Raw genomic sequence first — 26,946 nt, forward strand, 5'->3', positions numbered from 1 at the left:
TTTATGTCTCAGTCTGCTCTTGATATTTCCTTCACTTTCTTCTTAATAAGTATTGACTAATATATGCATATGCATAGACATGTTGTGTTCTGATGTTTTTCTAGCAGTGCATACAGTTACATATAATTATTATGCATACTTTATCTTTTTGAAATCAGTAGGATATAGTATATGATTTTATTGAAGGGAGAGTATTACCCTTCATTACTCTTCTTTCAGAGGAAATTTCTTCTTTTCCCTTTTTCTTCAAAAGTCTCTGCAGTTCAGCGTTAATTGTATTTTACAATGATATTATTCTGAATATAGATGAATTGGTAGAAATGGAAATGTGTGCTGGGACCTGCAACAGGAAACTCAGCTTTTCATTAATTTGCTAATAGTTTTTTGGAGCTTGTATATTGTTAATTCAGATAATACAAAGTCTGAGCATTTCTAAGTCTGGATATTGAGCCAATTTGTGATAATAAAGAATAGGAAAGATGTTAAAAAGATACCAAGAAGTAAAAAATCCCAGCAGTTAGGAACAGAAAGTTACAGACAGAAACTATACATAGACAGAAGTACCATAGCTGTAACTTATAAAACAGGAGCTGTGCCCAAGCACATGGAAGGGAATCTACTATAATGCTTCTGGGGAAAGGAGTATAAAAAGCCCACAGAGTGCATATACAAGGCCGCTTCTCTTTAGAAACATTCTAGTAGATGCCTGCTTTGCACTTAGGCAAGTGTCCTGGACTGCAGCCAGCACACAGAAACATACACCAATAAGGATGGCTCAATAAGGTAATTAGCTATGCAGCTGGAAATAGTCCACAAACCTTGCAGGGAGTGATTGAAAGAGCAAACTAAAAGCCAAAGCTGAAGTCAGGATAACAGGAATCACGATAGTCAGTCCAGTCCAGGGTCAGGTCAGCCAGAGGGTAGCCATAGTCCAATCCATTCCAAAGTCAAGAGTCAAGGCAACAAGGAGTCAAGATACAGGCAGCAATCACACCAAAGGATCATGCAGTAAACTCTGACACCGAGTTAGCATCTCACAGGTGGTTAAGTAGGAGATTCCCTCCTCGGTGCCAGCTGAGGCTTGTTTGCCAATTGTGTCTCAGCAATCCTCCTGGACCTGCGTCTGCCAGCACTTTCAGCCCTGCACTGCCTAAAGGAGGGAACCTCCAAGCCTGGTTCCTCCCAAGAGTCACCACTAGGCTGCTGTACCACCAGAGGAATCCCACCAGCACTAGGACCTGGCTGAGCCTCCTCCTCTGAGGCTGGGAGATCAGGGCTGGCTTCTGGCCGAGCAGGATTAACAGCTGGTGTAGCCTCAATTACCTCTTTACTGGAGCAGGATTAGCACCTGGTGTAGCCTCAGTTACCTCTTGCACTGGAGCAGGATTAGCACGTGGTGTAGCTTCAATTACCTCTTGCGCTGGAGGAACCCCATCCTCCTCCTCATCCTCCGAGACCTGCTCTTGGCTGGCCATGACAGCAAGGCTCCTGTTTTATGAGTTTCAACTATGGTACCTCTGCCTGTTACAATGTGATAAGCTCTGGCTAGGTGGACATGAATATTATTATTGTTTATAAACATTGGGCAAATAGGAAATAGATACTGCATTTTAGGCTAGAGCAATATTCTATATTGATTTATTAACATACTGAATTGTGTTTTGTGAAAATTTATTATATTTCCCATTGGAGTGTGAAAAACGACTGTGTTTGCACAAGAAAACTTTTAAAGCTATAATTGGTAGAATAAAAGATAAAATATTATGGGCTGTAGCCACACTGCAGAAATACTCTAGGCTGACACCACTTCAACTGGCATTGCTCAATGCTATGGAATTCCCAGAATTCCATGGTATTAATCAATGGCAGTTAAAGTAGTGTCAACTTGAATTATTTCTGCAGTGCAAATACTGTACAGCCTTGATCTACCTACCCAAACAGTACCATGACCTGCAGCTGTGTGTTTAAATGTGATCAACAAACAGAAGTCAGAACTCTTTAAATGAAGGAATAATGATATACAGATAAGACATGTTCACTTTTCAGCATTCTTTATGAAATAGCACTACAGTATTACTTATTCAGTGTCTCTCATGAAACAGCAGTTTCTAGTTAACCTAAGCAACCCTGTCTTCAAACACCCATCTACATTTTACTATAATAAAGTATTTTTGTTTTTTTAAATGGTAGATTTTGACATTTTGTTGTTACCATCCTCAAGTTGATCTTGACTCATGACGACTCTGTATATGAGACATCTCCAAGATTCCCTATGCTCCACTGCTCTTGTCAGGTCCTGCAAACTCATACCCATGACCTTTTTAATAAAGTCTATCCATCTAGCATGTAGCCGTCTCTCTGCTTCCCTCCACCTTTCCTAACATTATTGGGTTTTTTCAGTGAGTTGTTCCTCCTCATGATGTGGCCAAAGTACAACAGCTTCACTCTTGTAATCTTGGCTTCCAGAGAGATTTCTGGTTTGATCTGCTCTAGGCCCCATTTGTTTGATTTCTTGGCTGTCCATGGTAACCTCAGCATGTTTCTCCAGCACCACATTTCAAATGAATTGCAGTCAACCCTCCTTAACCACTGATTTTTTAAAAATCCATGAATTCAAGCATCCACAGCTTGAAAATATACCAAAAAATGTAAATCCCAAATAGCAAACCTTAATTTTTACATTTTATATAAGGGACACCATTTTGCCAGACCACTGTGTTTAATGGGACTCCAGCATCCACGGATTTTTGTCATCCACGGAGGTTCCTGGAACCAAACCACAGCAGAAAACAAGGGCCCACTGTAATTCTCTCTCTATCCACTTTCTTAACTGTCCAGCAATCACATCCATACAAGATAATAGGGAATATGATTCTAACTTTCATGCTCTGTTGTATGTCTTGACATTTTAGGATATTTTCTAGTTCTCTCATAGCTGCCCTCCCCATTCTCAGTCTTCTTATGATTTCTTGACTGCGGTCCCCACTCTGATCAGTATTTGATCCCAGGTATGAAAATTATTTTACTGTTTCTATTTCCTCCTTGTCTAACTCAAATCTGTGTAAATTTTCTGTAGTCATTATTTTTTGTTTTCTTTATGTTCAACAATAAGTCTGTCTTTGCACTTTCTTCCTTGATCTTTTTAGTAGTTCCAAGCCTGTGATGTTTTTGGCTAGTAGTATGGTGTCGTCTGCTTATCCTCCTATTTTCACCCCTCCTTCCTCGTGTCACATCCTGCTTTTTATATAATATATTCTGCATACAAGTTGAACAGATAGGTTGAGAGGATACAGTCTTGTCTGACCCCCTTTGCCAATTGGGAACCATCCTGTTTCTCCATGTTCTGTCCTGACAGTGGACTCCTGTCCTGAGTAAAGATTTCTCATTAGGACTATCAGATGTGTTGGCACCCCAAGGTCTTTAAGGGTGTTCCATAGTCTTTCATGATCTATGCAGTCAAATGCCTTGCTATAGTCTCTAAAGCACATGCTGATCTTTTGTAATTCTTTGCTGTGCTCATTAGACACCGAATGTTTGCAATGCGGTCCCTAGTGCCTCTTACTTTCTTGAATCCTGCTTGCACCTCTGGGATTTCTCTCTCTGTGTATGGTTGGAGTCTATGTTGTAGAATTCTGAGCATGATTTTGCTTGCATGAGAGATTATGATCCTGTTGGAAAATGCAGAAAGCTTCATATGGGAAAAATGTTGCACCCGAAGAAAACCTTCCCACTTTTGCTCTTTAAAACCCCTGTTGATCCCACAGAATTTATAGACATACACTTTAGTCCTTCCCTTTAATCTTGCCTTTTCTCCTGTCCATTTTGATAAAGATAATTACTTTCACAAAGTAACAGAAAAAATGATATTGGAGAACATTGAACAAAATGGCAAGATATAAATTAAGTATGCTTATCAAAATCATTCCAAAAGGGCTATTGAAAACCTGTACCTTAAACATAGAATTTTGTCTGTGACAAACAAAGCCAAGTATGCAATAGGCTTATCTTGGATGTGATGTGAAATCAGCATTAGAATCAGTGCAAATCTCAACCCACTCCATGACAATAAATAAATGGAGTGTCGAGTCCCATTTCAATCACTTCCCATAATGACCTTGAAGTCATGCAAATGTGAAATTTACTCAATGAGGATTTGGTGGCAATCCTACGATTCAACTGTGAAATTAGAGTAGCTTGTCCTTAAGCAGAAATTTTATATCTGCTGAACTAGTAGAGTTTGTTTCTCTGGACCAGAAACTGTGTAATGCTATCTATGAATCCAGTGGCATCATGTGGCATTATTTGAATTGCTTTGTTTAAATACTTTTTCTTTAACAAATTCACTACACTACTCAAGTAAACAAAAGTAGGATATTGATAGAATTTCATATTATTATTTTTTTCTTATTATTCATCCCTATTAGAAGCAAGAAAAAATGGCTAATATTTTTTACAGAAATTTTGCAGGCATAAAACTGATATCTAGCTCATGTATATTGATGCCACTATATAAATGATGTATAAAACAAAATTAATCTAAATCTGTTTTAACCTTGTAGAGATTTTATAAGTGAAAAAAGTTTCTGAGAATGATTTCAAGATTAAAATTAGGAAAAATACTAAGAAAATTTAGAAATATGTTCATGACAAAACTATAAAGAAACATGGATGTATATCACACAACTATTTTCACATCTTTTAAAACATTATATTGTTTGCACAACTTCTGTGCTTTGGCTGCCTTAGCACACATAACCAAGTCCCATTCCCTTATGCACATTAAATGATCAGTATACTGTCATCTTTATACTAAATATCCCAAGGAACATTGCAAAATAATCAGTTATATTGAATATGCAGGCATAAAGCCCACAATTATGTACATGACTGTTAATCATATGCAGAACTGCTCATCAGAAAGAAAAGACAAAGGAATATTTTCTTTTGTTCGAATGTCTGAGAAATTTCCTTTAGTTCATTCATTTCTGTCCTGTTGAGTATTAAATATACAGTACAAAGAGACTGCTCATATGAAACCATTGTCTAATACAATAAAACACAAATCCTTGCCAAATACATATACCATTTACTTTTTGATCCATTCCCTATGTTCATCTGTTCTCCCTCAGGCATTCTTTTATTCCCATCCTGGTGGTTTACAACCATTTCCACCTTCATGATTTCGTTCTTTCATGAAACAGTGCTTATGTAGGGAGGACATGGGACCCTACTATTTTCATCCTGAGATTTCTTTGGGGCTTTTCATTCCTTCTAGTCCCTCCTTTTAGCTATACTGACCCCTAATTTCTTAGGTTTTTACTGTCTGGTTAAATTCAGGTTGACATATAATTTGCATTTAAACCTAGGGCAGGCATACAAATGGTGATTAGCATATACAGTAATTCATGTGAGAAGTTTGGATTATCACCATGGGTCAATGTGAATGCCATGATCTTTTACAGAGTAAGTAAAGGCTTTCCTGATCTGTACAACAGCCCTTCTGAATTTGTAAGGCACCTTGTGTTTACAACAGCACAGCCACATAAGAAATTGTGCTTCCTCTCTATTAATTACATCTTTTGAAATTAGTAAGTCAGATGATCCTAGTACAGTAAGATATTGCTGAGCAACCACCATAAGAAACTTGCTTGTTCTTCACATGTACTGCAAATCCACATTTTAATTTTTCTCAGCCTATATATACTCCTAAGTACACCACTACTTTCTTCTACTCCTATGTTCAAAGACTTTATTTCTATACAACTCCATGATGGACTCATGACAGTTAAAGTGGTGTCAAACTGCACTGCATTAATTATGCAGTGTGGCGGCAACCTAAGTTCCTTATTTATCATCAGTATCATTCTTACCGTGTGTGTGTGTGTGGGTGTGTTTTACACATCTTTGTCTGCACTTCAGAACTTCTCTTCCATTGTTTTTTGCTTGGCATCTTTTGCAAGAAACTTTCTGATGGAGCTGTAGAGCAAAAGGATTCTTACTTGTCTGTCCCACTTCTGAAATACAAGGAATATTTTTGTCCTGAGCCATGTAGGGTAGTTTGTGAACAGGAAAAATACGTGATATGTTTGTTTTTGTTGTGCAATATATAAATTTCACTTAAATGCAAAAAAACAAAAAAACAAAAAACCCATAACCACTTCAAGGGCAGAAAAAAATCCTGCTTTGTAATAAAGGATACTATTTGGTTTAAAAACCTAACATGCTTTCGTAAGAAAGAGAGATTTCCAGAGTAAGAGAAAGAGAAAGCATTCATCCCAGTGTATATTTGTTACAAATAAACCACTGCAAGGATAGTACATGGAGATATCACAGTGAGCACACTGTGTAAACTAATAAAAACATTTTAACAACTGTTGTGTAAATTCATAGCATTAAATAAACCAGCATGTTAAATGGTCCCAGTCAAGTGTGACTCGATGCAGAACTTAAATCCCTGCTTTTATGTTGTTAAATCCACAGCATAAAATCAGCGTGGCTGAACTGCCCATGTATGTGAAGCTCCATTAAGATTAAATAAGGGAATGTGATTATTTAACGTTAATTTCTTTTCCTGCTGTGCAAGAATGGGTGTTGAGTGTAATCTGCATAGTTAGGCTGATTTAATAAAAGAGAATAATAGCTTGTAAATTGAATTGCTCTGCATTAGAGAACAGTTACGTCTAATTTAGCTGTAAAGGTGTATTCTCTTAATGCATTTATCAATGATAGCTGTAGAGAAACCACACACAGCAAGGTTTAAATATAACCACTATTTCTATTTATTTTGAAAAATATAAAGTGCATAGATATGTATTTTTAATTTTGGCAATTAATATCTTCATTATTAATTAAACATGATTAATGTTAACTTTAATGCATTTTATTATCCTTGACACTAATGTCTACAAAACTAGATTGCTAAATAATACCATTGCTTAGGACCAACCTGAATATTAGAACCACATTTTCTAAGTTGATGGTCTCTTTGTCTGAGAAGGAATACAAAGAATATTTGAAAATATTGAAAAAGTGCTTGAAAAAGTGAGGAACCTCAGTGAAGAAATACCTGGATCAATGGCAATCTTCACAATTCAGAACTCATTTTGGGCAAACATTACATACGGTTTTGTTGTCCAGAAAGCAGTATTTTCTGCACAAAATAGTAATTCTGCACAAAAATGCCACATGCAAATTCTCTGCACAATAAACTGAATAATTTACAAAATTGCAGTTTTTTTAGTAGTTTCTTGCAGAGAGAGAAGATTGCTAATAGATTTGGGCTTGATGCAGAGGCAAAGGGCATTTAAACATTTTGGGGCACGCTGTTTGAGTTCAGACACAGTGCCGGCTAAAGGCCCACTTCGGAGACATTTCCTGGCTGTAAACCTTTGTGAAGCATTTGTTTATTTAATTATACAAACACACACTTTGGTAATTTTCTCCAGGACAAGGGAAATACTAGGAATTTGTAGAGATGAGAACTGAATGAAGAAGCAGTGGCAGGATTGTGTATTTTTAAATATGAAAAAGAAAAACTTTCTTTGTTAAATGACAACAAAGACTCTTTTGGCATGCTAAAGTCTAACAAATTTTATTTGGTCTATGTTTTTGGTGACTTGTAGCCCATTTTGTCTTATGACCTGCTTACTCAATAGATTATTACATATAATGTTCCCCCATGAAAATCTTAAATGCAAGTCTTCTGTCTTTTGAATCTGCAGAAGATTTTCAAGCATCAGCATTAAGTAGCCTTATGAGAAATTTTCTTTCCCTGTTAAGATGTCAATAAAAGCATGGGTGTGTGCAGCCCCACACCCTCAGTCTTCATTTCCTTCACATACAAAGCAACAGATTTGAAGATAAGTTTTTGAACTTTACTTAATTTTTGTATGATGTTTTCACTAAACTGAAGCCAGATTCACCTTAAGTACTTTCTTGTGATGTTTTAATGTTATTTATTTGGGGGGAGCGGTGTGGTGTAGTGATTTGATTGTTGGACTACAACTCTGGAGCCCAGGGTTCAGCCATGAAACTCACTGGGTGACCTTGGGCAAGTCACACCCTCTCAGCCTTGGGGAAGGCAATGGCAACCCTCCTCTGAACAAATCTTACTAAGCAAACCCCATGTTAGGTTTGCCTTAGGGTCGCCATAAGTGAGAAATTACTTGAAGGCACAAACAATGACACATTTTATTTGAACTTTATTATTGTTACCCACTTTTCATTTTTGATGGAAATAAGGACTATAAATTTTAAAACTGTATAATTAAATTGTTCCCCTTTTGTAGGAATTTTTGGAATCAGTCTTTATTTCAGTACCCATCTACAGACAGTGCCATTTTATTCAGACCCTAAAGTAGAGCCTGTGCAACCCTAGTAAGTGCTTCAACATCATGTTCATTTGGGACATGAAGTCATCACTGCTCTGTGCAGAGAGTTTGTCAGGTTTAGTTCATAGCTGTAGCTGTGCAATTTGTTAAATATTGAACAAGATAATGTAAAAACTGACTTTCATTTTACAACAGCCAGCTTACTATATTGTTTTATATTTTATTATTAACCATATGAGCAGCAAACTGTAGTTTTGATTTTCTTTGTGGTTTCTTTGGGTAGGAAACCAATTTGTTGAAATGTTCAAGGGAGGAGAGAAAATTCAAGGATAAGATACCATCATAGAGTAAGTCAGGCAGCTAGTTCATCAGAACAGAATAACAATTGCAATTGGTCTGGGATTGATTTTGCTATCAAGAAGACTTTTTGATCATCATTTTCTAGTGTCTTATGAAGGATCCCACAAACCCTTTAGCACAAACAAAGATAAAATCTATATAGAACTAAAACTATTGGAAAATAAACAGATCATAAATGTATTCTTTTCTGGTGTTCACATGTTCTCAGTGATCATGACTGCCAGAAGCACTGCAATACTATTTAAAAAATAAAATAAAAACTCCAACTATACAAAGATTGATTGATTAATTTATTACCCTATATCATGATTTGTAGTCTTGAAATATGCATTAAGTTGTGGATGTGGATCACAAAACTGTTTTTATCCTCACAGCTATTCCAGTCTGAGAGAATAGGGTTGCATCAACACCAATAACCAGTATGAATGAGAAAGAATTTTAATCCATGTATCACAAGGTTAGGAATTGTGTGGGACGCCAGAAGTGGCTGGATTTCAAGTCCCAGCAGCCCTAACCAGCATAGCCAATGGTGAGGAGTTCTGAGAGTTGCAGACCAGGAATATCTGGAGGCCTTTTTGATTCCCACTATAATACATTAATTACAGCTTCACCATCTGCTGAACTGAATAGTCTGACTGGATTTTCCCCACTGTTTATGGGATTGTGAGCAAAATGCCCTTAGTAAATTGTAATTAACTTTGTGTCATGTCAAAATATTACTCATTTTCATCTGGAATGGGAGCATCAAGATGTAACATCATTCTCACTGGGTGATTCTAGGTTGGTTAAAAATATTGTGGGATGGCTTAGATGGCAGCACTATCACTTGAAATGCCTGTTGAAAGGGGAGGGGAGGAGAGAACCTCCTCTGTTATCTCATATTCAATAATCGTTCTGGATTATTGATGGAAGCTATTGCTTTTGAATAAAATACCATCCTTGCTCCTGGTTTGTGTGACAAAAGCACATATGTACAGTGGCTGCTTCTCCCTTTTCCCATGGTGAAACCTTTTCCTTAGAGATTCTTTCCACTTTGTGAAATCTTTGAAGAAGTACTTTTCTTCCCCAGAAGTGGACATGGTTTTTCTGCATGTGCACACACTGCCTGTTTTTGCACAGAAAAGGCCTTTCTGGGTTGGAATTCATATGCTTTGTGCAGTAAACAAATTTCTGTGCCAAACCCTTATTTTACCTTTTTGCTTAGAAAATCTTTGTGTATTTCTGTGCAGAATAATTTCCTTAGAGACTTTTTCAAGGGAAAACACTTCTCAAGAATTGCACAGCACTCTTTGTTTTGTCACAGAATGGGAAGAAAAATTTTTAAAACTATTAATTTACTAACTATTAATTAGTTTTTCCACTTGCCAATGAATGTTGAGAACAATGAAACAGTTTTTCATTCCAGGATATTCACAAGGACCAGAAATGGTGCAGCTTTTCTATGAAAGCTGTACAGCTGGTCCAGAAATCAACATGATTTCCTAGAAACTCCTCATCTTTTGGCAAAGAAACTGAGAACAGCATAGCTTCTGCTATAGAAAAGAAATTGCACAATATTTAAATTGGCAAAGGCTTCAGCTTCAGTAGCCTGAGTTTCTTTACTTGCTACATAATGTTTGAGTAGCACCGCATTCAGACTGGCAAGCTTGCAGCTTTAGTGAAACCACTTATGCTGTGCTGCATTCACACTGAAAAAGGCTACAGGCACAATATCAATCCCTTCATCAGTCAGTTGTGCTTTGCCCAAGTACGAAAACAATCTCAATGGGCAGGGTTCCCCACCCCCCCAATAGAGCTGCACATTTTTCTGTGCATACTGTAAAGACTGGAAACATAGGTTTTTATAGCAAAGCTGCCAATTTCTCAGATTCTTGCAGTTTTTCAAACTTCTGTACAATTTCCAAAAACTGTGCCTTTTTTGTTGTACTGGGAACAAAAATCAGTTCGAGCAAGTTGTAAGAACTTTTAAAATGCTTTTTTTTCCTCGTACAAGTTTCTCAAGCGTTTGAAAATTCAACTTCAAATTCAACTGTAGTCAGGAAATTAATAAATTCCTGTTCCATCCAACTTTGAATCCTTGTTCCATCCAATTTTAATCCCTGGGAACTATAAGGCTCATCCAGGGTCAAAGTCCACCATGTAACCTGGGGGGGATCAATATGGGTTGAGGTACCAACTATCCATCATTTGGAGTCTGTTATAATATGTGTTCTGTGTCCTTTTTTCATTTCAAAGTAATATTGCTGTACCCTGCTTTCATTCACTCAGAGGTTTAAAAGTGATATTTTACGTTAATGCATTGCAAATCCCTGTAAAGTAAAATAATTACAAGGTTTAACTTTTTTGTGAAACCATTAGATATAGCTGCTGTGTTCCATGTCATTTAAATCCCAGATCTGAATATTATGTGTCTCAGTCTAACTTCTAATGATAATGTTGATTTAACTCTACATTACTCTGATTGCAACAGCACTATTAAATCCCATCATTAGTACCTATTAGTCTCCCTTGAACAAAGAAGGTATTTTACAGTTTCCTGAAGAGGGAAAATGAATTCATCTGATAAATCAAAAGGCTGCCAATAATAAGAGTAGTTCTTCTGGAAACTAAATGTTTTTGAAAGCACATGTGGCAGGGTAGCCTCTGATAAAGGTAATTCAAAATTTGTTTAAAAGTGTGTATGTGTCTTTGTAAAGCTTGTAAGACAGACTATTCCATTGTGTATTGGGTAGCTTGCAGTACAGATGTAAGGGAGATGTCAGTGTCACTCAGGAAGGAATTCTGTTGGTATGATTGACACATAAAGCAAGATTTTTTGCCATTCTGATATATTTCCATGAGGGGGGAATGACTCAAAGACACACCATTGGCGCAATCGCTCCCTATTGTCATCTGTTAAGGGGGATATTATTCTAATGAACATGCACTGCCTTGTGTGCAAATAAGCAGCCTTTGCTATTTCCTATGCACAGAAATTCAATCAGATGCTTAATTACATCTTAACATGAGTTCCAAACAGCTGGCTAATTCCCCTGTTTCTGATTAAAGAGATTACAAAAATAAAATTTAACATTACATTTACATAGTGCTCTAAAAGGAAACATTTGAACATAAGTTTTAGTCATTTAGAAAATCTGTGTCTGTTCAGCACTTGGGATCAAAGCTTTTAGCACTTAAATCATTGAGTGATAATGTGAGGTTTTGGACAGAAATCAATGATTCACAAATCTTTTAAAGCATGAGAAATATTGGGTGCTCTTTAAATTGGGGACTAAAGGACAGGACTTTTACACAATATAGTATCTTCTTTATTTCAGATACTTAAAGAAATATTCAATGATTGTAAAAATTAAGAGGAAAAGGGTGATTCTCTGCAGGAGTTTACATTACCTTCAGAGTGTTTACTAGTAAGAAGTGAGCCACACATTGAACAACTAGTTTAAAAATGACAACCTACTATTTAAAAGGTAATATCTTACCTTAGCTTCTCACTTTATTCTGATCTCAGTACTTCAGAAGCTGCATGATCAGCATATGTATGAAAAATATAGGCATTTATTTTGTTTATTTGTTATTTATTTATTTGTTGAATATACTCATTATTTATTTATTTATTTTATTTTTAAGGACACTTTGGGCACTACTGAATTCTACAGATGTTGTTTTGCAACCAGTATGAATTGAATTGTGAGGGGCTTAACGTAAAATCATAAGAGCTAAGGTAGATCAAACCATATAGTTTTCTCAGTATTTTGTTCCCCCAGTAGCCAAAGACTTTCAAAAGTGAACAAGTAAAGCAGAATATTTACACAGAATGGAGGTGCAGCATAATCCTTTTCTACTGTTATTCCCCCATGCCTGGGATTTAAAGACACTCTGTTTCTGATGCTGTATGTCGTATAGAACAATCAAGACTAGTAATCATCTTTTACAATGAGTACACTGCCCCTTGGTCTCCACTGCAGTTTGATTCCAAGACAGACAGACATGGATAGCAAAATCTGTGTATTCTCAAGTCCCATTAAATACAATGGCATAGTAAAATGATGTCCCTTATATAAAATAATAAAATCAAGATTTACTTGTTGGAATTGTTTATTAAAAATATTTTCAAGCTGAGATGGTCGAATCCATACATGCCGAATCCATGGATACAGAAGACTGACTGTTTAATGCTTACTGCATTAGATTCTTTCAGAAAGTTTGTGGCCACACTACATCTTGTGATAGCAAATTACATGGCTGTACTATGAATCGTCTGAAAAAGAACTTCTACATATTAGTCCTGAATTTTCCATCTTCCATCATTCTTGAATCACTCCACTTTAATGTATGATCTCACATTCTCCTTTTTTGAGAGAGGACAGGTCCTCCTGTCCATTTATTGGTAGCATATATAATTCTAAGCATGTCATTTATGCCCCCACATTATTCACTTCCCAGGTCTACAAAGAAGCCTGTGACCTCACTGGAATGGAGACATATTGGATTCCAAAAGCGGAGTCCCTGTTGAGATGTAAATAGACTTTACATTTCCTGAACTTTGAAAATCTCCCTATTGCCACATAGCCAGAAGGAGGAGGAGCCTGCCTGCAAAAGATATCCTCCCTATCATAACATCTTTTCTAAGGACTGAAGCAACATTCAGGCATCTGACTAACATCTCCCATTTTTTCCCCTCTCCTCTTTGGATTGTGATATCTTGCCTGACGAAGAAGCCCATGGAGCTTCAAAAGCTTGCAACAAATATATTGTGCATTTCGACTGGCCAATAAAGTTATCACTGATGGATTTTTCTTTGTATTACCATCATGGAATTTCTCTTTTTCCCTGCAGTGGCTCACTGAATTGATTTTGGAATTGTTAGCGAATTTGGCTACCTGCCTCTTGGTTCTAGGCTCCATATAGTTTCTGAACAAGTTAAATAGTGTGGCTTCCAGTGAATATCCTTGAGAGACCTCACTGTTATATATCCTGTAAGGGCAGAGCCAGTCATTCAGGCAGTTCTGCTTTCTTCTAATATTTGTCAGATTAGGCTAGCAACTGCCAATCACGAGCCAGCTGACATTAGCCAATGAAATGCTGGCGGAGAGGAGATGAAAACCCTATCAGTGACAGTTGGAAGATTAGATAGGGTTTGGTCTTCCGAGTGTTAGGTTCTTGCTGTGTCCAGAGAGGGACAGATTTTTTTTAGGGTTCCAGGATTCTTAGGGCTATAGTCCAGAGTAGAAGGACTTAGTTCCTGTATAGGACTCTAAGTGAAAGAGTTTTAGTGAAGAGATATCCTGAGGGATATAATTAGCCAGAGTGCCGATAATATTAAGTTTGGTTAGGAAAATATTCTTCATAAGGATGGTGTGAGTGTCCTTAAAGATTATAACCTTGAGATTCTGTGGAGAATTGTAGAAGGAAACTATTATAACAGTCATAACTAAGAAAGTAACTTAACAACTGAAATAAGAAACACAAGTGCATATAACAATTGTTTATTTACATTTAAGTAACTTTTGTTAGAAACATCTGTACAATAAAATTTTTATTTATTTATTTATTTATTTATTTGGGGGAAAAGCTTATCTATATCGTGAATTACATCCACATTACCATTACCACACCCTTTTTAACAGGGATTTTTTAAAAGGGTATGTTTTAGTTTGGGGACAGAAGTGGGGAAAGAAACCCCAGGGTACTGTCATCCAGAAAAATACAGTGGTTCTAAAAGGAGTGTGCATCACAGCCATGTTACTAGGTATCCCTTTAGAGCATACAGATCAATTAATATATGTTCTCAATACACATGCCTACAGGCTTTGGACTTCACAATAGCATGTCTTAGGCAACTTAGAATCAGTATTTCATAACTCTCTAAAGTTATGAACAAACAAGATGATTGTATTGGGAGGATAATAATATGGTAGTGCTTCATAAATAGCAGATGATATGAGCAAAATATGAACATGTAGACAAACAACAGAACACAGTTGCTTTAGAATGGGAAAATAATATGGGGTGAAAGAAACTGCCCCTTTGCGCTGCCATCTGGGTGGCTCCTTTGATGCTACACACTCTGAAGCCCCCACCCCCCCGAAGCCTGCTTCCAGCTGCCTGCTTCTGGGTATCTTGGGGGTATGTTGGTTACATGGGAAGCCACCAGGGGCTGTGGAAGAGCCACTAAAGATGGCTTTTCTGTGGTCAAAAAAGGAGCGGTTGAAAACCTCTCTTTTTAGCCTGGCACCATGGCAGATTGGCACCATGGTGTGTGGCTGCCATAGCCCCAATCTGTCTTGGAGTGGGGTGGCTTCATGGCTACCCCATCAGAGCTATCTATTTCGACCCCAAGTCAAATGACAAAACTACAAGGTGGAAGAAGTTTAGAGTTAAGCAGTGGGGTGAAGCAGACTGGCACCTTGGAGTGGCTTCTGGTGCAGGACTGTAGCAACTCAGCACAACAGTCCTGAGGCCACCCACTGCCATGGTCCCAAATGGGCTCCCAATAGGCGCACTTTTTAATGCTTATTTTGCCAGTGACCCTGGCGCATCTTAGGTCCCTGTGGTGCAGCTTCAGCCTGGTCCAGGGTGTGTGTCATCTGTACACCATGCCCCCAGATTGGCTCGAAGCTGCCACTTTTGACCCATGTTTCAGGCCACTTGTGAAAGTTTAGGGGTTGCTAAGAAGTGAGAGATATGAAATATAGAAAGTTATAAATTAAGAGAAATGCAATACTTTCCCTAATAAATACACAAATACAAGTATCAGAAAGAAGAGGACAATTCTATGAAGCTGTTTAGGCTTAGGCTAGTCATTTCAGCTGTAGGCTTCCATAAGAAGGAGACCAACAATCTTCTCAGAGTTCTTGGTTGATGCTTGGTGTGTATTAATGTGTGTTGATTGTTGGTGTGTGCCTTATGTCTTCTGCCGTGAAGACAGAAGACAAATGATTTTCCATCTTTGCAACTTCTTATGCTTCTTTAATCTTAGTCCATCCACCTCCCTAACCAATTATCTGCTTTTCATGTATTCTAAGTTGTTTTTAACTGCTGAACGTAATGAGTGTAATGCTTTTCTAAACATTTTTTGCACCTCTGCTTGCATTTCTTTGGTACAGTTTGTGTCCTCCTTGGTATTTCCTGTTTCACCAATGCTTCCATTTTCTGGAGGAAGACTTTCTTTCTTGTTTCTTGAATATATTCCTTGGCATTGCTTGCTAATCACATTGGTGACTTCTTGGACTTTGTACTACCTTTTCTGATCTGTGCTATACATATTAATGTTCCACTAAACCATAGGTAATAGAACTGTGTGCTTTTATTTTTCAGAGAAATTAAAGCAGCAAAAAATGATACTAGGTAGTCATGACTACCTAGCCATGTATTACCCTGATAGCTGACATTTCATATCAACTGTCACTTTAATGTAAGAAATTTCCTCAAGTTACAGTGCTGTGAGCAACATCAACCATTAAACAACTATCAGTTTCAGTAATAGTTTATTTAATGGAAGGTATGTAAAATAAATTGCAGCATGACTGGTGCAGCTATGTGGTCATAGCTGAGAAAACATTTCATTATAAATTGCTTGTCTTGACAGAACAAGTAAAATTAAAGATGCATAAAACCAGTTGGGATTTCTGCTACACCTGATAAAAAACATTGTAACATTACATGTGAATATTGTATTTTCTACTTACTTTTCAGAGATCTTGTATCTTTAAAAAGAAAAGCTTCTGAACATGTATTGTTATTATTTTTGCCATAGAATATTACAAACATCAATATGAGGCTTTTTTTAAAAAAAAATCACCTTAGTTGAACACTAATATATCCCTTTGGTCAGTAGATCCTGTGTCAGCAGATGTATAACCTGATGTTCTATTAATGCCATAATCTTCATATGTATAGCAATTCATCATCTGGTTACATACATATTTATCTGGATATCTATAGTATAAGTTTCCATTTTTATTCCAGTGTTGCATTTTTATGAATATTTTGAAGAATCCTGAGCATTTTAAATATTAAAAACCAGGTAGAATAATAATAACAACAACAATATATTCACAACAAGTGTATATAAATAAGTTGTACTCTAAACAAGATACAATGGGCCCTTGGAATCCATTGGGGATTGGTTCTAAGATCCCCCATGTAGTGGATGCTTAAGTCCATACACACACACATATACAATGTCATGGTGAAATTGTGTCCCTTATATAATAATAATAATAATAATAATAATAATAATAATAATAATAATTTATTTCTATTTCTCACCTCTCCCTGTGGATCGAGGTGGGATTACAGCAGTCAGCAAATTTCAACAATAAAAACATATTTCAACAATATTAAATACATAGCATTACACACACACACACACACACACACACACACACACTCTACTATCAATACAGTACAGCTGGTCAGCTCTCCGTAAAAAACATACAATACTGACAGGTGAGAATTTTACATCAGGTTTGGTGGGTAGGCTCACCGGATAATGAGACGGATCTCTTCCAGGAAATCATTCCACAACTTGGGGGCCACAGCGGAAAATGCTCAGTGGGAAGTGGTCACTAGCCTGGTATTTACGTAGTCTAGTGATTTCTTCACAGTTATTTTGAGAGTTCAGGGCGGATTGTGTAGGGAAAGGCATTCCCTCAAGTAACTCGGGGCCAAGCCATTTAGGGCTTTAAAGGTAATAACCAACACTTTGTATTGCACCCGGAAGCTAATCGGCAGCCAGTATATGGTCAAACCTCGATGCTCCAGTGACCAATCTAGCTGCTGCATTTTGAACTAATTGAAGCTTCCTAACTTGGTACAAAGGTAGCCCCATGTAAAGCTCATTACAGAAATCTAAACGAGAGATTACCAGTGCAAGTATCACTGCTTCAAGGTCCTTTTGGTCCAGGTAAGGGCGCAGTTGGCGTATCAACCGAAGTTGATAGCAAGCACTCCTAGCCGTCGCATCTACTTGAGATGACAACTGCAGAGATGGATCTGGAAGTACTCCCAAACTACGCACTTCGTCCTTTAGGGGAAGTGCGACCCCGTCCAGGACAGGTTGGCAAAATTCTCTGCCTGGGCCCGGGGATCCTATCTCTAGTACCTCCGTTTTCTCTGGATTCAATTTGAGTTTGTTTTCCCTCATCCGTCCCATTACCGACTCAAGGCAGGCATTTAGAAGAGAGATGCCATCCTTGGTCACTGCAAGAGTTGGAGACATAGAGAAATAGATTTGTGTGTCATCAGCGTACTGATAACACCATGCCCCATGTCTCCGGATGCTCTCTCCCAGTGGCTTCATATAAATGTTAAATAGCATGGGGAACAGGATGGCGCCCTGAGGGACGCCGGATGTCAGCTCTCTCTTGGAGGAGCAACTATCCCCCAGCCTCGTCATCTGGAATCTACCCAAGAGGTAGGACCGGAACCACTGGAGCACAGTGCCCCCGATGCCTAACTCCCTCAGGCATTCCAGAAGGATACCATGGTCTATGCCATCGAATACCACTGAGATGTCCAAGAGCACCAGCAGGGTCACACTTTCCCTGTCATTGCCCAGACGGAGATCATTGACCAAAGCGACCATGGCAATCTCAACTCCATAGCCTGCCCTGAAGCTGGTTTGAAATGGGCCTAGATAATCTGCTTCATCCAAGACAATCTGGAGTTGGAAGGCAGCCGCTTTCTCGATCACCTTGCCCAAGGTTTGCTTTTGGAATATATATTTTTGGCATATTTTCATGCCGTGGATGGTTAAATCCATGGATAAAATCTGTTAATGTGGAGGGTTAAAAAAGAATGCATTATGAAGTTGGACTCCAGCTCTTTCTTTGCACCATGGCAGGAAGGGATAGTTGATAAGTAGGCATTTTTGGTTCTATTAACTTACTGTTCAAAAATTAGCTAAGTAAAAACAAATTGTAAAGAAAATTATATACTTTACTTGATGCTTGTCTTTTTATTTTATTTTATTTTATTTTATTTTTACATTATTCTTTTATCTGGGGTTCTACTTACACCAGTTTATACAGTCTTGTGGTAAATTAGCCAGTGTTACAGTTTTAAACTATGTAATATTGGGAATTGTACATGTTTTCAGTGATTCTCCAGAATGACTGAAAACTCTAATAACAGTTGTTTTTCGTTTATATAACCCACCTCTTAGCAGATGTGACACCTTGCATGTCTGTCAAATAAATCATGTAATACTAGAAGCACTTTAGCAAATCATTGGTTGACCTCTTTACCTGTGTGTGCGGTTCAGTGATATTTTAAACTCAAGACTGGGATAAATACCAATGAACTGTTTGAATTGGTTAGTCTGCAGCCTTCAGCATTACATGAACTCAAATCAGAAATCACTAACAAAATTATTGTAGCATATAAAAAGTAAAGACATAGTCAGAAGACACCTTTTACTTTTAATGCACACAGGAAAGTAAACAGATCAGCAGATATTTTTTTTAAAGCCAACAAGTTTTGTATTGGCTTAAAAAAAAGTTTCCTACCAAATGCACACAATTCTGAATCAGTTTTGCTTCATTTTCCAGTCCTAACACAAAAGTGTCTGTTCAGCTATACTGTCAGTACATCTGATCCATCCCATGCTCCCAGCATAGAGGATCTCATTGTGGGAGAGAGGTGAGATACAAAATAAATCCTTGAAATAAATAAATGAATAAAATGATAGAGGATCCACTATACCAATCACCTATTTTTCTTTTGGTCGTCTTTGCAATATGAAACACATTTCTTTTCCTTTTCGTTCTTTCTCTCAGCCCCACCTCCATGATTCTGGTTGCATCTAAACCACATTGTAATTTAAAGTATGCCACTTTAAAGTATGCCAATTATTGTTTAGTTGGGGAAATCCATGTTTCTACTCTAGGATATTGGGAAATGCATTTAGGGGCTCCTGAAATGGATCAAGTAATCATTCAAGGACCTCTCTAATTCAAGAGGATCTCAACATCTCCAGATTTAATTATACATTTCTAGACTGTCCTGAATCTATTTAGTATATTTCTCTTGTGTTCCCAACACAACTGAGCTGAAAAATTGTGTTTTATTTTCATTTTCAGAGAAATTAAAAATAAGTTCAGTTTTCTGTCAAATGTTATCAATATTTGTCCTTCTCACTAATTATTACTAAGCAAGTCACTAAAAGAAGTCTAATGAAAACACAGACACTTTCCCCCCACTACAGCTGGAGGGAAAGGATGCATCCTCCAAAGAATCATGGGGGACATAGCAGTGATAGGACTTAATTACTTATCAGTTAAGTTAGACATTTTCTACTGGGAAATTAAATCCTTAATTGATTGACTTCAATGGGACTTTCACCATTAACTTGATTCCAGCATTATATTATTAATTAAATTAAAAGTTATGTTATAAATTACATTTCCAAAGTGGTTCTTTAATAAATGTAGTTGGCTATAGGAATCTTTATTTATCTTCATGATTAGAGTATGATAGTACAATTAATTCCAAGGTTAAAAATAGAGGTTCCTCCTCTGTCCTAGGAAACTGAATGCTGAAGCTGCTGTTGCTTTGTCATTTGTTGTGATCCATGTGAGAAGCAGTAAATTACATTTTTATATTATTTATTTAATTTATATGTCATCTTCCTCCCATAATTAGACTCAGGTTGGCTTATGATATAGGTTAAAACAAATGGTTAAACAACATGTAGCACCAAAGTTTTTTAAAAAAATAATAAATCCAATTACAATGTTACTTTAAGACAATAACTTAAAACAGTCAAAACATGTGAAACATTTACTACATATTATAACACATATAACAAGCCATAGCACATCCTTCTATCCCTACCAGTTGAAGACTGAAGGCCTACTTAAATAGGAATGTTTTTCCCTTAGCAAATAAAGAAAAGAGGACTTTAAAAAAGGGTTAGTTAAACAGAAGAGAGTACAAGGGAGGAACATAAGGAAAGCAAGAGAAGAGTTTAGGCTGGGGTGGGTGAGAAATGTGGTTTTCAGAAATTCAAGTAGTTGCTTCTCTCCTGAAGTCAAGAAATGAACATAAATGTCCCGATAACACTTTCTAGCTTCAATCTGCTTTTAGTGCTGAATTTTAACTAAGGGCTGAAACAGATGGGCCAAGATGCTGGATTAGGGCCACCATGGAGCCACACACTGCAATGCCACAGCAACACTACACCATGCCCCCAATTCATCATTTTCCCTGCGCAAAAAGAAACAGCAGAAAGCCACTTCTTTTTGCACTGGAAAAAAGGTGCCTTTGCCAGCTCAGCAGAGGTTTTTCGGAGCTCCAGTGCCATGTAGCATCTGAACGCCACGCTGTTGGAGTGCCAAAAGACTGCCGCCATGTGAGCAGTGGGGTGACTTCACGGTGTGTTCCCAGCATCTTGGGGGCATGTGTCGTGCATACACCATGGCCCCAAGATGCCGGGTGCATTTTGCTGGTCTATTTTCCCCCTTAGGCTGCATCTGCACTAAAGAAATTATGCAGTTTGAAACTGCTTTAATTGCTATGACTCAGTGCTATGAAATCCTGGGATTTGTACTTTTGTGGAATTTTTATACTTCTTTGTTGGAGACCTCAGATGCCACAACATACTACAAATCCCCAGGAATTCACAACATTGAGTAGTAGGAAATTAATATTAAACTTTTACTTAATTACCATTTAAGTTTAGTCTGCATCTGCACTGCAGTGTCCAATTGCATTGTTTCTGCAGTGCAGATGCAGTCGAAACTTAAATGGTAATTAGGAAAAAATTTAATATTAATCTCCTACTACTTTCTTTTTACCACATCCACACCAGAGCAAAAGGGACAATGATGGAGAAAGAAATTACAAAGTTATTTAAAAACACAAGATTCAGGGTTGGGGGGGGGGGAGGACTTAGGTTATTGTGTTTTTTTAATGGTGTCGGTTTTCCTTGTTTAAACCATTTTTTGTTAATGTCTTAATGAAAAAATTAATCCTGCTTATTATATTAATAGTGTAATTTGCATCCCACTCCCACACAAAGGATTGGGATAGGATGCATAGTTTACCCATGCCCTCAGGGAGACAAGATTTAAAAGATGCCTCAGCTAGAAGATTCTGAGGGCTTGGCCAGAGCCAATTTATGGTTGGCTGCCCCCAGTTTCATCACTTCAGTTTTGCAATCGACCCTCCCTCTCACCTCTGGTGCAGTGTAAAGTTAACTTGGTTGTTCTGGAGCCAGGTAGAATTTTTCTCCGCTTTTCAAGGGCTTTTTCGCTTACCTTGTACTGTTTCCAGATGGACCTTGGGAAATTGGCTTGGGTGGCATCTAAATAGGCTGATTCTGCATGATTTCAAAGAATTTTGGATTTCGGTGAGTGCCTAGGACACCATTTAGGTGGAAGGGAGGTGTACAGAACCACCTCTTTGGGCCTTGGAACCTGGGAGGTGGGGAAAGAGACACCCCTTGGGATTGCCTGGAGGAAGTTTATCCTTCTCTTTAAACTTCTCTTTAATTCTTTGGCATTGGCAGAGGGACTTTCATGTTGCGAGATGGCCAATTGATAACCCAGCTTTCGGGTTACCTTTGGGGCTCAAGTGCTATCTCCCAGGGGAGGCTGCAGAGGTGGTCTCGGAGATAGACCACCGGCTGCAGCTGCTCCCATCCTTGGCTATTTCACCATTGTAGTTCCATTTAGAAATTAATAAATAGGTCGTTAATAAATGACCCTGTTTGAGCCTACTTTCTGTTGTTTTGTCTCATTATTCCTGGGGTGGGTAGGCATTATGAGGCTCTGATATGATTTACATCTTTCAATAAAACACCAATGTATGTGCTGCTTATTATTTCTAATAAATCTGAATATATACAGGCTTTACACAATAATGAAATATACGAAGTATTCTAAAAGTTGTTTTGGTTGAACCTATGTCAACTGAAATATCTGTGTCTGAATGGCATTTCTTGCACTATAAAATAAAGTTATTTTAAAAAACAGTAGTCAGAATTTTTAAAAACAAACAAATGAATAATCAGGGTGGGTTTTTTTTTAAAATGAGTATTTCTTTTTAAAGTCATTTGGTTTAGACCAGGTTGATTTACCCCTGACAACAGGTCAGTATTCAAAAACATCAGTACCATGCCTAAATGAATCCAAAACTGTCATTCTCTGTTTACTTACCAGTGGCACCCTGTATTTCGGAGTTTTGATTCTGCTGAAGCAACAGTTCATTAAAAAAAAAAAAAAAACACCTTTGTACTATATTGCTTTTGACATCACAGATAGTTCTGGTTATATTAATAGTGTAAAGTCAAACAAAGAAAGAGAGAGTGAAGGAGAGACCTTTGTTTTTTTAGGGAGCAGACATTTTTGCTTGTGTGTATGTATGTAGTTAGCTGTTTGCTAATAAATTACAGAGCAACTAACACAGAAATCTTCTGAAGATAAAAGAGAAACAGTGCCCAGTGTTGTTCTGGCATTATTTGCATGATTTATTACATGTAGGTATACATGAATAATTTGGTTATTGACTGGTAGGCTTTTAAAATGCTAGACTGCCTTACTCTGCCATCTAGTGTTCAAGAACCATATTTTAATCTCTTTTTAAAAAGAGACATAAATGTTTAAATCCTGCATTTCAACTTAGGTAAAACTAATTTTATGCTCAGTCATTTGAATGTTTTAAATTATCACATCCCAGAAATACTAGTGAAGTACCTGAAATTTGATGATCAGCACTGGCTTATTTATTCCAACAAGTATTATTGACAACAAATTATTTGAAAAGTGTGCATATTCAGAAAGTTATCAGATTTAAAAAAATGATTTTAAAAACTCAAGGTATTAATAAATTTGTATACAGAAGGTATTGCTGGATAGGTATATAAAGTATTAGTTATCCCTCATGTGCCCTGTGGCAGACCTGCTAAGTTTATCTATTTCTGCTGTCCCCTCTGGCTTTAGTTTAACTCCTAGAAAATGTTATTCAAAAAAATCTCCTGTCTAATCATTCATGGCCACCTTGTGCTTAAGTAGATTCTCCAAGTAGCAGTGTTCTCCAGAGGCAGCCAATATGGATGTGCCCTCTGGCTACCTTTCAGTGACACATATCCCAGCTTTGATCAAACTTTTCTCCCTTCCTCCCACCTCTCCTTTAATTTCCCTCTACTTTTCCCACTTCCATCATTGTGCCTTAGATCTGCAACTAGTAATTTCTTTTTCACTACCTTCTGTGTAGCTTTATGCCCATAGTGTCTTAAGCTGCACTTTGCTTTCATTCTATTCCACTCTACTTGTTTGGTAACACTCTCTTTATTCTAAGCTTTTACCCTATATGATACCACAACATCCAAACAGAGGACCGTGTGGATTTGAATCCCATTGTTTGTCTCTCTACTGCATGAATAAGAAGTTAACAGCATTGAAAATTGTGTGTACAAACCACCAAACCACCCAAATATTCTTCTGATTAAAAGAACCAGAACCTCATAACAGTCAGAACTCAGAAGAGCAGTTTCAGGGGAAAAAATGGAAGTCAGGTTAATTGGGGCGAGTGTATGCCAGTACTACAAGAATTAGGCTGTGAAAATTAGGACCTGTAAGAAAAATGCCACTTGGGACCTGGCATGTTAGCCATCTGGAGAGAAATGGGTCAGGTGAGATTGCACACAGAGGATAGAAACCAGAGGTAATCATCTGTACTATAACCATCTTGAGCTTTTTGGTAAGATTTAAACCACATAATATGTATAGTCCTGTGAATCTTTACCCATTTTTTTAGACTCAAGCAGCTGTTTCTGAATAGAAAAAATGTGGGTAAGGAGAAATTCCAAAAAGCATACCTTGATTTTGCCATTTTATATATGGGGTACTTTTTTATGTCACTGAATATAATGGAACTTGAACATCTGGTTTTTGATATCCATGAGGGGATCGGGAATCAAACCTCAGTGGATACCAAGGGCCCACTGTACACCTCAAAATAACTGTATTATATTTTTTATAATACATTATAATGATGTGGAAACCATCACAGGAATGGCTAGCAGCAATAAGATCTCAAAGTGCCATTACCAAGATGCTAAGGCAAGCATGACAACAGACTTTATCCTGTTTTAATGTTCTTTATGTTATTGTCATTGCTTTATTGATGCTTGTATTTTACGTTTTAATTTGTACACTGTCCCAAAAAGTTTGGTTACTGGCAGGTTATAATGTTTATAACACATGAATACATAGTCACATATCCCTTTTTGATCTTCAGCATGAACATTAATTAGACCCAGAATGCAACAGTCTCTACAAAGTCAGGCTTATGTTTAAGTAGTAATAAGAAAGCTACCTCCATCAGAAAAGGTGTGGGGTGAGGAAAGGTTATGCCATTAGGAGAATCTGCCTTAAGGTTCCTGGGGCACTATGAATCAGAAGATCCCAAAAAAGTAGCCACCTTTCTACCAATCAACCAAACAGCTGGAGGAATTGTTGGAAAAGTACAGAGACTCTTTACTTTCATTCAGTGGACACTGTGTTGAAAGGTTTGTAGTAATAGATGCTTTGCTCATTTACTATGTGTGTATGAGGTAGATGGATGCAGGGGTATGCCATGCCCTGTGAAGAAGCTGGAGATTTGGAGGAGGAACCCAGCCTTGAGCCTGGCCCTGGTCCCTCAGTGCCTGTGCCAATGTAGACTGCTGCCAATGAGGACAGCAGGAACCCAGCACCAGTGCAGCAGAGGTTCCTGCCAGCTTGGGCACTGAGGAGAAGGGGGAGGCAGACTTACCTGTGCCTTCCTTCAGCCAACAAAGATTTGAAAGAGAGGCTCGCTGTCACTCACAAATAATTTATAACAAACACTGAGCAATTAGGGAACAGCTGCACCAGTGAGAGTTGGAGATAGAAGCCTGGGAAGAATGTCATAACTTTTGTCAAACGTCAACTGACTTCCCTGGTGAAAGCACCCTGTTCGTGGACTCTCTTGTTGCCTGATGTCCTGGACTGGATCTTTGGACTTTGGTCTGACAATTCTACTTATTGAAACCCCTGACTCTTGGACTGATTGACTACTCTGATTGCTGGAACCCTGACTGGCTAACAGAGTGGCTAAGGACTCTGCTTTTGGAAATTTTCATTTGCTCTAACTTCTTGTTCTCTGATACTCAGGACTTGCATTGTTTCAGATGCTGTGTTTTGTTGCTGTTTGCTTTGCCCTTATCTCAGTTATTTTGCTTGCTATCGGCTGCTGGCCGCTTTTCTGGACAGGATAGTATTTGTGGGGATGTGTGTGTGTGTGAATGATGTATCTCTGTCTGTCATGCCCAGCCTGGAAGATGGCTTGGAGGACTCAGAGGATGAGCTAGAGCCCCTGGGATCTGAACCTATAATGGAGGAGCCAGAGCCCCAGGGGCTTGAACCTGTAATGGAGGAGCCAGAGGCTGGCCCTAGTTCTGCTGGAGCAGAGTCTATGGCCCCTCCAGAGGTTCAGCAGTCAAGTTTGCCTGGTGCCGAGGCTGTGGACATGGAAGAGGATCTGGGCAGTGTGCCTACCTTCAATGAGCGTCGAGCAGAAAGAGAGGGACTTCGAAGATCTCGGAGGCTTTATCAGAAGCGTCTTCGTAATCAGGCACAGCTGAAGGCCAGCTCCTTGCCTTCTTAAGCACCTGGAGCATGTGTGGTTCTTTGCCAGTGGATATCTGACTCTTTTAGGGGAAAGACTCTGTCTCTGGCTCCTTGGCTTCTTGTCTTGACTACTCGGAAACCTTGACCTTGGACTGCTTTATCGACCTGCCTATCTGTTACCCTGAACCTCGGACCGTCTGACAATTCTTTTGGTAATCCCTTTTGGTAAAGCTACTGCAACTCTCCAGGACTGTGTAGCTTACACTGACTTTGCTGTGCTGGGAGGGGGTTGTTTGTTTGAAAACTAGCTGCCTTATCAGCCCTTTGGCTGCTTTCCCGGACACTGTCAATAGATTTTGTATTTGTGAGATCCCATCTGCAATTTTAGTCCAATAAACAAGTATGCATCTCCTGACCAATTTGCCCTGAGAATATGGTTGTTCTTTCTAATGCGGCACAGCATCCATTAGTCCTGTGTTTGTAAAAGCAAAGATGTTTTTAATGCCAAATAGAATACCAAAGGAAATGGTACTTTATAGATCAAGGAGGAATGCTAATTCTTCTGCACTTTAGATTTTAATGCAAATCAGAGAAGAATTGAGGGTCTTTAAACTTTCATGTGTTATTTGAAGCATACCAGGCTTCTGAATGAGAGGGGG

At 38.0% G+C, this 26,946-nt stretch overlaps 1 protein-coding gene across 4 annotated transcripts in view; it reads left to right on the plus strand.

The window, feature by feature from the left end:
• ROBO1 (roundabout guidance receptor 1) overlaps positions 1–26,946 on the plus strand; it is a 688,267-nt gene that overhangs the window by 28,766 nt on the left and 632,555 nt on the right. The window lies entirely within an intron of this gene.

The sequence above is a fragment of the Sceloporus undulatus genome, chromosome 3, assembly GCF_019175285.1.
Source record: "Sceloporus undulatus isolate JIND9_A2432 ecotype Alabama chromosome 3, SceUnd_v1.1, whole genome shotgun sequence".
Classification (NCBI taxonomy): Eukaryota; Metazoa; Chordata; class Lepidosauria; order Squamata; family Phrynosomatidae; genus Sceloporus; species Sceloporus undulatus.